Here is a 13731-nt window from a genome sequence, read left to right as displayed (position 1 = left end):
AGTTGCAGCGGATCCATACTGTTACCACAAATCCCCTCAAGCGGAAAAGCAGATGATCCGAAGGGCTTTTGGATGAACTATTACAAATCCCGCGGTTCAGTTGTGTACTTGAAATAAGATAAGGTGTAATGTTTTCAGAACAACGTTCACCGCACATAACGTAAGGTACACCTGCGCAATCTATTCAATTCCAGTGAAAGCGATCGCTTGTATCCAAACAAGATTCCAAGAGGAGGACAAGGCGAAACTACAGACTGCTCACTGAATTTGAATTCGAGACTGAGGCAAAAATTTGCATCCATCCATTTTCTTAACTGCTCGTCCTCAAAGGGGTCACGGACTTGCTGGTGCCTGTCTCTGCTGTCTTTGGGCAACAGGCGGGGTACACCTTGAACTGGTTGCTAGCCAAAAGCAGGCTACACAGAGACGAAGAAGCAGTCATAAACACACTTAAGGGTAATTCGGAGTGCCCAATATACCTATTATGCATGTTGTTGGGAATGTGGGAGCACCCCGAGAAAACTTAGACGGGGAAAGAAAGAACATGCAAACTCCACACAGCAAACCAGAGCCAGAATTGAACCTACAACCTTGGCATGTGAGATGGACGTGCTAACCGCTCTAATACTGTGCTGCCAGCGAACGCGCCTATTTTCTATAATCTCACATGAGCATACATTTAAGAGCTATGAGGAGATTTGTTAAGACGTGTTTGTACACAAAGGTGATTATTAGTAAAGACAATCTTCCTGATCAACCTGTTTATGATCTCATACACAGAATGATGTAGGTATTGTATGTGAAATGTTCTTTCATTGGGCTATCTGCATCAGCTGTTGGCCTAAAAGAGATTGGGCGGAGTATCACAGCAGCTGGTGCCACCTGGGTAGCATGACACCGAAAGTGATGGAAGTCTTGGATGCAGGTGAGGAGCCACTCTGAACAGCTTCCCCAAATGGTTAACGTGACAACAGTCGCAGTGGAAAGTCCGAGCTGTCGTGGTAACCTCAGAGCGCCCACCTGAGTGGTTGTGGTATGCCGAAGGGTGTGATCCTGGCCAGAGTTGAAAGCTCTCAAATCACATGGATAGTCTAGCTTTCCAAGTAGGAGGTCTAACAGATTTTCGAGGAAATTTAAGTTGAGAAAGAGGGAAGCTCTTACTTAAACAAATACACTATCGTATTAAGCTCGGATGTGAAATTCTGAAGATGTCAGATTTTGCGCCAGTCAAATTGCTTTTATTTAAAGTGCGTATGCTTAACTGACTTGGAACAAGGGATGACATACCAGTGTCCTTGATGCTGATAAGTTAACAATGTCTTGGGGGAGTTTGGCACTGAATAACATATTGATAGTAATATCTACCAGACGATTGCAGGGTTCGCTCAAGGCTGAAACATACAGGCGCCATTCCTCTGAAATTTAGTCAAAGGTCTGTCTCTATTTCTCACAGTGCCGGAAATTATTGGTTACATATGACTCCAATGTAGTAAACTGTTATAATTTCTCTCTTGTGTCCTAAAAACTAATGTAAAGTACTGTACATGTTTTTACCATGTTCATACCTTTCTACCTTTTGTGTCTTCTAAAGTTAAAGTCTTGCACAAAGCACGCGCATGGGCGGGGTCTTTTTTCATTTCGTATTTTGCGAGATGAATGCAGTTAGAAACAGGTGTGATCACAGCCAGCTTGCTTCCCTGCTAATGAAGCAGCTCCTTTCATTTCCTTTATAATTTGCCCATATGCAAGATTCAAGTGCGCAGAATACGTTTCCAGGGAACGGCGAGCAGACGTCCAAAGGTGGATGAAGGAAACTTGGCCAAGGCGATCACAGATTGCTGCTGTAAATGGACACCGTGAAAGTACTTTCTGATCGCCCACGTAAATGGCTAATAGGACCATGACATAGCATCCCGAGGAACCCCGAACATCAACAAAGTCTTTTTTTTAGCACAGGATGTCACCACAGAGTCAACAAGGTATTTCACTTTATAGCAACAAATACAGCACAAAAAGTCAATCATATTTTCCATGTTTGATCATGTATCACGTTATTACATGATATTGAACTTTTTTTTAGTTGTGGCAGCTTTATGTATAATTTTACCATTTCAATGAAATTTTATATGACGTACAAATTTTGAACTTGGTTTTGTGATGAAAATTACATCAATGTAATTACTTTCAATGTAAGGCGTTTAGCTTTAACTTGGAACCTGAAATGAAAAGAAAAAAAAAATCACTCAATTCACAAAAAAATCGAGATATCTGCTTTTGCATATAAACTCATGTTACGTTGTCGAAATTCCCACAACGATCAACATCAAAGACAAGGAAGAAAACTTAATGTATAAAGTCACCTCGCAGTCATGATGTTTACTGGAAACTGTGCCCTTGTGACGTGTGATCGTCATATTTAATGCCCTTGCTCCCTGCGACCTGTTGCACTCATTCACAGGAACACTCTGACGCTATGAGCACAGAACAGCAGTGTAACTATTAATATGCAGCAACAATTGACTGGACAATGAACAACCAATCGGGGAGCGTATGCCATGAGGTCCGGCCTTGCGTCTAAGGCCTGTTTGTTTACATTGGTTCTGGTGGGGGCTAATGCTATACGCGTGACAGCGGGTAGCATTCAAACACATCTTGACGTCAGTGTTGTGCTGTCACGTTGTTTTCCTTTTGTTTTTATGGCTGCCACTTGTACGTCATCTTGGACTGCAGTCAAAACAAATGACCTGTCAAAGACATGAGCAATCACATGTTGCTCTGTAACCCCCCTACACATATCATTGTTATTATATTATAAGTATTTTATATATACAGTACATATATATATATATATATATATATATATATATATATATATATATATATATATATATATATATATATATATATATATATATATATATATATATATATATATATTATATTTATAAATACTGCATTTGTCATGCAGTCTTGACTTTTCTTGACTTTTCTCATTCAAATGGCGACTTACTACTGCAGCGTCAAGGCAAAGTCATGCATTGCAGCGTCAAGACAAAGTCATGCTATGCAATGCTAACAAGGACACTTTTGCCCTTGTACCCTGTTGCAGTGCATCAGATGTGGAATCTGCTACACAGGTTTTATTTTGTTGCAGCTGCCCTTTTTCATGCCACCTTCAGTCATCTTGAATTCTCTTAACAGGAAAGTGTTGGTAAAATCTGTTAATTCAATCTGAGTTATTAGAATAGATTTAAAGGTGACTTTCCCAGCATGTGAACACAGACGCTTTATCTGCACACAAAGGAAGCAAAAGGCCAAGTCTGGTGAATGGTTAGACTCCTACTCATCCGGATCGCCCAGTAGTTCCAAGCAGCCTACTCAGTTCTCTTGAATTATGCAACTATTCAGTCATGTGATACAGCACACACCCATTTATTTGGTGAGAAATGTAATTTGTGCATAAATGGACAACATTTTTTGAAATTAATTGTAGATTGGATTTGGGGATACCGCTCCGCCCGGGCGTCACCTGACCATGGTGGAGGGGTTCGCGTGTCCCAGGGATCCCCTGGTAGGGTCATCCATTGCAAACAGGTCCTAGGTGATGAAGCACGGCTCACAGACCCTTGATGATGAGTAAAATTGTTGGATATCATGATCCCTGGTGGCCGGGCCTGCACCCATGGGGCCCGGGGAAAGCCTGAAGAGACAATGCGGGTCCTCCCTCACATGGTCTGACTACCTGTGGGAGGGGCCAAAGGGGTCGGGTGCATAGACAGCTGGGTGGCGGCCAAGGGCGAGATCACCGATCCCCGGCTACAGAAGCTAGCTCATGGGCCATGAGCCCCTTTCACACCACAGGAACTCTTCCGCTGTACCCTGGTAGCTTGAGTCCCCCTTTCCATTCACATCAAAAAATATTTGGGGTCTGGAGGGTTTCTCTAATCGGTAGCGCCTGTAGGTACCAACAATGTCAGCGTTTGGTCCACGTTTCCGGCAGTGTCGAATCCATTTCCAGTGAGGGTTGGAGTGCCCTCTCTGGGTCAGGGATGAGGTCCTGCCCCAAGTGGAGGATTTTAAGTATCTTGAGGTCTTGTTCACGAGTGAGGGTAGGATGGATTGGGAGATTGACAGGCGGATCAGCGTCTGCTGTGCTGGGCACACAATCCTAATAACACAATTTGGATTTATTTTCAAAATAGGTGACTTTATTTACTAAATAGGTGACTCATCATGGAATCAATAATTAGTCTACTAACTGTCAAACATCAATGTCACACTATGCTGTGAACAGTTTATCCTGAGTGCCTATTAAAAAAAAGATTTCTAAAACCCTCACCTTGATTATACGTAAAAGTAGACAAAAGGACAAAGTTTTAAATTCTGGGGCAGCTGTAGCTGATTTCCCTAAATAGGTCTCTTATGAAAGATGAGATTTTTTTTTGTCCCTTAGATATTGTTTGGGGGTAAAAAAAAAAAAAAAACTTGCTCCAAACCAAGTAATTTGACTACCACCACAGTCAATGAAACAATGCTTTATTCAAAGACGGGCGCGCACACAAATGTGCATACCATACACACACACACACACACACACACACACACACGTTCACACATGAGAAGATGCTGGCTGCAGCATTATCAGTTTGCTCTTTCGCTGCTTTTTGGGTCTCTGAAGAGAAGGCTGGGACTTTCTCATGGGAACAAATATGAGGAATGCAAAGAAAGCTTGGAAGGGGGGAGAAAACACAAAAACCTGTTTCATTCGTGTACAGTAATTCTCACTTCAGTTTGAAAGGAGGCGTGTTGAAATGGTTTTTATTTCGGCTACCGCAAGCCTTGAAATGAGCTTAAAATCAAAGTTAGAAATAGCAGCGTTTAGATGTAGGAATGTTGTTCTTTTTGTAGCTTAAAGATTTGAAATGCTGTTAGGAATTCAACCCTTAATCGTAACCATGTTTGATGAAATGTTATTAAAAATGGACCCCCATAATATAAATCATGTGCTTTCACCAAATTAATGGAGACAAACTATGGAATAGTATCATTAAAGGCAAATGTAACTCTGCAAACATGAGAAATTGTAAATTTGAGTAATAATATAATTTCACTTATTGTACGATACGGCACAAATCTTTAACGTTAGCGCTAGTGGCTAACTGTGCTGCATTAAAATGTAGTCGGACATTTCCAAAAGCAAAAAAGTTAACGTTAATTTCCGCCAATATCTAAACACTGGAGGCTTTCCATCAATTTATAAAACATCACATATCAGTGATACGGATAAAATTTGCTGATAATGTATTAGTGGCTAGGTATTACATTTTCCATGACCATTATGTGATATTTTGGTCCTTTTTGTCTCTTGAGTGCCAGATGAGGGTTATCGGTTGATCTACGTTAGCACACATCTGGCCCGCATCTGTGATATAACACATAAGGGTTAATTACAATAAATGTTCCATCAAGTCACTTATGTTAACCTAATCATATAAGAAGGCTTTTGCCTTCCATTCTAGCGGATCTTATGTAAATTAATCCAAATAAAGAATAAAATAGCAGTTATGGTACACATGCTGTTATTGTGGGAACAGGCACTTTTGTTACAATTTACACCTTAAAACATGTAAAAAAAAAAAAAGCAGATTCTTTGCACATCTATAGTTGGAAATTGAACAATTGTCAAATGATTCATTTCGAATCAAAACCCTGAATCGAAACGTGAAACCTAAAATCAGAAGCAAATTGTAAGACAGTCAAAGATCCCCCTCCCTAATATCACATGTAGTGTGGCTAAGTACTTTCCACCAAATTCCTAAAGACGGCAAACTAGACTTGTTGCCCCCCAAAAATGGAGATATGCTCCTTTTTACATTGCGCACACGTGCGCCTGTTTGTTAAACTACTTGGACAATCAAGTACTTATAAATAGCTCATTTGCTCTATAATGTTAATGTAACCCCATCCTACAATAAACTGCTTCCTGACATGACATTTGCATATTATAATATGTACACTGTGTTTCTTAACTAATCTCTCTGCGTGCTTATGACTGGTTTTAACAAATGGATTGAGCGGCATTTTAATGGTGTGGATTTAGGTCAGCCCAGTGCTGCGCTGTGTGGCTTTCCCATCAGATCTATACAGTAGAAGGGATTTAATCTGCAAAATCACATGGGCGGATTCATAAGATGTGAAGATCAAAAACATAGTGGCGTGTCAGCAAAGGACAGATCCCACCTCAAAGCAAACTTCATCCCTCATCAGGACTACAGTAGAGGATTTACTGTTAATCTTTTAATGCCAACACATGTTCTGTAGTTGTGTGTGAGCAAGACAGTGGTGAAGTGCAGCGAGGTCAATGAAGGACTGATGACTTTTACAGGGAGAGCAACAATGGACTGCCGCCAAATTCTTCATATTTGGAAACAATTTTTCCTATTGGAAAAAAAGAATTGACTTGCCATCATAAAATATAGAGAGGAAGAAAGTCATTTTAGAAAGACAGGAATGACAGACAGAATAAAAAATACTATTTTTTCACACGTGCCATTCGTGTGGCCCGAGTGCTATTTTCTCATGGGGTGCAGATAACTGACATTACATATCTCCCATGACCCGTGGACATCACGTGGCATATGCTTTACGTTGAATGACTGACATACATGCCATGCAAAGTCCTTTGACTTCCCTATGCACTGACCTCAATCTGTAAATGATAAATTGAACAAGTAGATGCCACACAGTTAGCTATATGCCATTGGGTAACAGTCTCTTTTGGAAAGTCAGGCTTCTTCAATGGTTTGAATTTCAGGCATCAATAAATCATATGGTGTGTTTTCATCACACGGTGCTGATATTTGGCAAAGAAATCCAATAAATACTACAATGCATCCCAAACATCTGCAGAAACTTGCTCGGCAGTCGGCTGATATTGAAGCGTGCCGTAACATGCAAAGCTTAGTGAATTAAAAATCCTCCAAAAAAAGAAATTGAGCATGAATCATTACATTAACCGCCAATGAAAACTCACTGTTTTCCTTGCGTCGTTAGTGATTTCAAAGACTAAAATATTCTTCTGGCTTGATCAAAACACTGAAAAACCTGTTTGTTTGGGTTTTTTTTTTTTTTAAAGAAGCATCACAAGCTCCCATGCTGCAAAAGAACACCCAAACGTGAAATAGGTGCAAGATATGCCACAGGCAGAGAAGTGGAATGGCTCTTTGTAGCCATTCGCAGGTCCTGTATCAAACCCGAGGCCCAGGGACCTTAGCTGGCCTGCTTACCTTGCATATTTTCGGAATGAGCGAGAAAGCCAGACTACCACGAGAAACCCACACAAGAGAATATGCGTTCAAGTCCAACAAGAAGTGCGAATCGCTACCCCGCCGTGCCGCCTGCTGTCAAGTCAAGCAAACTAAAATAAACTCTCCTTTCCCATCACCACCTTTGTTTGGCATGAGCAACATACACTGCATGGCACGTTTTCTGTTACTTTCCCACAAACTACGCTCTCCAAATCAAACAATGAATGTTTTGAGGAGCTGATCCCTCAACCTTTCCATCTTGCCCGTGTATGGGAACGGACCACCTGAGTCTCGGTGCCGTGTTATGGGATTCTTTGGGAATGCGAGGCGAGGACGAAACAGACGCGGTCCTGTCTTAGCTTGATGCGGATTATGCAACGGTTGTCCACACATGTCAGTGTTCCCACCTCAAATTACACTCTGTGCTCATGCGGCATCTAAGTATACATCTCGGCACGCCTGATGGGACCTTTTTTTTTTTTTTTAACTTCTGAGACGATCATAAACGGCCACCGGTGGTGACGCGGCGTGGCGCACATGGGCCGGCCGACGCAGGGATTTGTCCCCGATTATTGCGCACTGAATGAATGCCACATAATGGTGCGGCAGTGCAGCGTAGACGGGAAACGAGCACAATAGATGAGTGAGCACACACCACCAACGGTAACCTAACTTCCGCCCACGGGGCTTGTGAAAGCGTATTACATACATAATGAAAGGGAGCCACAAAAGTGAACGAGTGGAGGAGGAAGGGGAAAAAAATCACAATGAACCTGATTGGCTCAGAGCATGCTGCCTGATTCTTGATGCATTGTGATTGGCTGAGAGACATGGCCTCACCTTAACCGAGGGTTACTACAGTTCAGTGACATGGAGATTTCCTTCTGCGTGTGTGTGAGTATTGGTTACTAGTGCGTGTTATTCAAATTAGTGACAGGCTTGTCAGCGTGTTCAGACATTCTACGCATTCCACCTCTTTCAGTCACTTCCCTCCCTGTCGCATCGCTACTCTTGATCTGTCTACGTGTGTCGACTGATCCACTGACGAAAATGTCCGGCAGGATTATGAACAGCAAATTTCCGGCGTGTGGAAGGAAAATATGAAACATGTCTGGTGTCCTTCATAGCCACAGCTGGGTTATATGTCACTGCTCTCCAGCAATTCTTAAACAAACTTGATGGAACTTCCAGGAATAATGGTTCACGTCAGAGTAGGAGCATTGTTGGTTGCCACTATAAAAGTCTTACACATGCTGTCTGCAGTAGTTGGGTTTAAATGTCTCCTGCACATTTTTATTAGGGCTCCAACTGACAATTATATGAGATATCAATGAATCTGTCCATTATTATGTTCATTAATCAATGAATCGGATATTGTAAGAATGTTTCGTTTTGAGCGATGATATCATTTCGTCAAATCTTCTTTCCTGAAAACGAATGGCTTGGAAATCATCAGGAGATAGCATCGAATCAGCATTTGAAAAAAATGACAAATTTATTATCGCGAACACATTGACTCTCCCGAAATCTCCCATCACCCCCTTGCCAACCTTAACCCTGACACCCCCCCACTTTCCCCTGTCATGCCTTTAGGGGTGACCTTAATCTCTGTGCAGTGACCCTGAGCTCTCTTTGAATATTAGCAAATGAATGTGTGGCGAGGAGTCAAACAAAAAGCACTTTGTGGTATGTTGGTGGGAAAGAGCTCATGATGAGTTATTTCCTGAGTCTGCTTTCCTTTGATATCCTTCAGCGTATGTAAAAATATGCAGTGCAATAATATTGTATATTATATTCATTGATCAAATAGTTCAGGATTTGCCTGAATTTTGTGGTGGCCGGTGGCCCCATAGCCCACAGTTGAGCTCACCAGAATAATCTGTAAAATCGCAATAAATTAGAATGTAGAAACATTTGAATTCTTTGCATTTGGTTTCATAATGTTGTTGTGATAAGTCTTTCACTACAATATTCCAAAGTTCTTTTTTTCTTCTGAAAACTAAACAAAGTGCTACATTTCTTGAATTAACCTTGTGTTTCAAGGCCTTGCGCCATTATTCAAAATTCTGCTAGAGTTTTGGAGAGAACATGTTTTTACTTATTTTTGACAAAGGTCTGACATCCATTGTGAGTAAAAAGCCTCAATCTTACAAATTTGAATTATTCATTTCATTCACCCGATATCAAAATATACATTATAATCAAACAGAAAAAGGTGAAGTAGCTTTATTATCAATGAGTAAGAATACAATAAAATGTGTGCGATCATTAGATCAAGACAGAAGAAAGGGCTTCAGTTTATCTTTACGTGCCGTCATACGCTTTCAAAAGACTTCATCTGATTTCCCTGGAAGGTTCTCGCGGTGAAGATGAGGCTGTATCAAGGCGGGAAGGAGGTGGCCAACGTACATGGGGGCGTATGTTATGCACACGCTGAGCTGCAAGGCTGCGAAGGACAGCTGGGGAACACATGAGCCTGCAGCTGCCACCTCTGTATCTCGTGCCAACATACACACACGCACACATTAACACACAAACCAGAGAGTGGATTGTTCGCCTTTGGCACAGCTCGAGCTGCTTTCGGAAGACTTTATCTAACCTTATTCTTTAAGGTTTAAGGAAATTCTGATGCAGAGTCAAATTAGATGCTGATTGGGGATGAATTGAACCCAAGAAAATATGTCATTTGTGCCACGTTTAATCTTATTAAAGAACGTTTCTCCTAATATTGCAGCAAATATATAATATTTTTGAACTATATTGAGATGTCTTTGTCACACTATTCCAAATTTAGTGGCCCGGTATCACCACTTAAATATCTTATAATGTAATGTTCCATTTTAAATGTGTGTATTTATTTCTGTCAAAATTGCAAACTAAAAGTGTATGTGTCCAAAAATTCTGACTTTATTTTCAAAGTTTTTCCTTATATTAAATGTTCAGGAAATGATGAATTGTTGTCATAATATTTATAGTATGCTAATATTCTGTCATTTTTTTCTCCAAATTATGGATGGCAAAGTATGATTTAATTCTCATATTATGTGGTTTGAGATAATATAATTTTATCCCCCCCAATGTTATCCGAAACTCTGTCTACAACCAATTTTTTGTAAAATTTCAACTTTCCTCGAAAGTATGTCTTAGAGAGAAGTCACCGCCAACATTTTCATAACAATAATGATTTATGCACCCCCATTAGTTTAACCATGACATTCTGATTAGTGTTTGATTTGTCAAAAATGTAAAATGAAAATGTTCTTGTAATATAAAAACTGAACTCTTGTCATGTTTTGAAGTTTTGCTCAGAATGTTACATCTTTAGTAATAGTGTGTCTTTTGTCTTGTAGTATCACGTGTATAGTATATAGCATATAGGCGCTTATCCACACAAGTGACGCTGGCTTGCAGGTGCCTATCCCAGCTGAATTTGGGCAGTCGTCCGGGGACATCATGAACTGATTGCTAGCCAGTTGCAGAGACGAACAACCATTCATGTACACAATCACACGTAACCACAATTAAGTATGTCAAATAGTCCTATACACTTGCCACGAATGGTTTACGAATGCACGCAGGCTTGGGGAGAACATGCAAACTCCACACATGACGGCCGGAGCGAGGTGGATTTCAACTCGGGTCTCCCATCGAGCCGCCCCTGAAAAAGCAGTCTTGTAATTATACAACTTAGTTTATGTAATGTTATAATTATATTTCTGTAAAACTAAGACCCTATTTTATATCCGCTCTGCCATAAGGTAGAGCCTTAGTACACGTTTGTACTTGTACTCCTTTTATGACTCAGTGCTTTAAATCAGGATTCCCGATTCTCATCAAGATGTGAAAAAATGCAAACTGAGCCTTTTCAAAACAGCATGGTGTTGAAATGTAATCATTGCAAAATTTAAACTATTGTCTAGACAGCTTATGTCCCTCTTGGTTCACATACTCCACATTGTTCAAATACTTTTTCAATTAGTAATAGGCTAATGGAGGTAACTAAACACATATCGAAAATAAAACTGATCTTATTGAAGATGTTTTTATGCATGAAGTGAATATGTTTTCATGTAAAAAATGTGCTATGTTTTAATCCACTTTATTCAACTGTCAAAATGACCACAATCTTTTTCTTTCTTTTTTTTTTAAAGCCACATATGGTATTCATGCCTGAAGGGCAACTTAAAGGTCATAATTGAAAGAACTACCACAATCTGCAACGAAATGTTGAGTTTTGACAACAATGTTGAGTTTTGACAGAACATGGATATTTTCTTTGTCTTCTGGGAAGAATTATTGATATAATTGAATCTCTATGAGTTTAAAAGAGACTGTCTTCTTTACTTACCAATATGTATTACACTGCTCCCTGGTGGTCACAAGTGCACTTCATTAAGTCAAGTCAATTCAAGTTTATTTGTATAGCCCTGAATCACCGCTGTCTCAAAGGGCTTCACAGGTGAAAAATAAGCTTTACAGAACATCATAAATACACAGTGACATCCCCTGAACAAAATTATCAGAAGGGCAAGGAAAAAAACCCATTTGAGAAACTAAGAAACCTTCAGAAGGGACTGCTGGTGGGAGGAGCCCCCTTCTAGGCTCAACAGATTACACTTGATGCTGAGTGCTAAAAATAACATATTGTGCCATATTAGGCTGGAAAAATGTCCAGTGCAAAGATGCCTTGACAGCAAGCGAGACCATCGAGTAAGATCCTACTCACAGTCTAGTCTAGTGGGTCCATCCTAACAAAAACGCCACGGAGGAGGTGGTCCATCTCAAAACCTACATTGGTTGATCCGTTTGTCTGTGTTTGTATTTTGTGTCGTTGTTGTGCATCTGCTTTCTAATTACTAATCAGCTGGTTTATAGGTGCAGGTGTTGCAGAAAGAAGACACAAAGAACCCTGCATGTTGATGAGTAGTTTTTATGTTTACCCTTGAATATGTGTACTCTCCGTCATATCTTCAGCTATTTTTATTCACTTTGAGAGGTTTTTTTTTTTTTTTGCCACACAATGTTTTTACCTTTTTTTGGTATTCTAATGTTCTACACTGCTCCCTTGTCTAAGTCAAAGCATTCACATCCACACAATCAAGCAAAGGCGCAGAGCAAATTTGATTCAGACTCGTGCAACATGCACTGACTCCCTGCACAGCAACGTGGTAATGAGTCAGAGACACATAAAAATAATTACATAGCAACCACCTTATACTCAAAAAGGAGCAACCTCAAAAGCGTTGGATAGTGAGAATTTGATGGCACAAGTACACACACATACTAAACTCCATTTGTGTTTAAATGCAGCTCAGACATCAAATTTCCTTGTCTGTTCCTGCTGAGACACTGGATAAACAACATAGAAGAAAAGAAATCAACTAAATTCCTAACAACGTTTTGACTCATTTTAGTGGCCTGCATATGTCTTCAAAAAAAAGATACTAGTATACGAGCATAAGGAATGGGGTTTGGTGGATGGTGCATGCCTCACTACCACAGTAGGATCATGTGACTTTTCCCGAGGGAAAGAAATGATCATAATCCTAAAATTATTAAGTAATACGCTGGAAGAACTTAATTCATTAAAGACAACCTTCTTTGTTGCAAACAAAGGTTTTTGTTATTCTTAATCACTCTATCAAGTACAAACTGAATTGCACAGTGAGTAGAAACAGAATATACCTTTCAGAGACCATTGGTACTATGCCAGCACACAAATACAAAGGTCCACCAAAAATGAAGGCCATTGAAATTGACACTTTGTATGGAAGGGGATAAAAATGCTAACCCCCCCCCCCAAAAAAAAAAAAAAAAACAGAAAAAAACACAACTACAAAGGCACAATATTGTTACATGTTGTTTATCTTGCTGAAATAAGCAGTGGCATCTGTGAAAAAGCCGTTGCTTGGATGTCTTGCTACTTTTCTGCATTTCTGGTGTCTTTACAGATGGGAAAGATACCCATGCCATGAGCACAAACATAAGCCAATAACTTCGTAGATGCTGGCTTTTGGAACTTCGTACTTAAGGTCCTTTTCCTGAACGCCATTACCAATGTGGACTCATCAGACCACAGCACACTTTATAACTTTCCATCTCAAACGAATGACCACAGAAGCCAGTGGCATTTCTAGGTGTTGCCATTGGGCTTTCAGTTTGTATGGGAGAATTTACCTTGCATTAGTGTCGCAACAAACTATGTTAACTAACAATAGATCTCTGAAGTGAATAATGTACAAATTACAAAAATAATGTGAATATTAAGTCTTTATTTTCCAACTTTGAAACTTGTTCAGTGTAGAATTATGACAAATTCAATGACTTTTCATAAATAAAGACTTTTGTCAACATTTATTGAATAATTAGTTTGGATTTAAATACGTACATACATAATTGAGATTATTAAGGAATTTTTACACCA

Source organism: Hippichthys cyanospilos, chromosome 1 (genome assembly GCF_059441005.1).
Source record: "Hippichthys cyanospilos isolate Australia breed blue-spotted pipefish chromosome 1, RoL_Hcya_1.0, whole genome shotgun sequence".
Classification (NCBI taxonomy): Eukaryota; Metazoa; Chordata; class Actinopteri; order Syngnathiformes; family Syngnathidae; genus Hippichthys; species Hippichthys cyanospilos.
The sequence above is the reverse complement of the archived record's forward strand: the minus strand, read 5'-3'. Positions refer to the sequence as shown.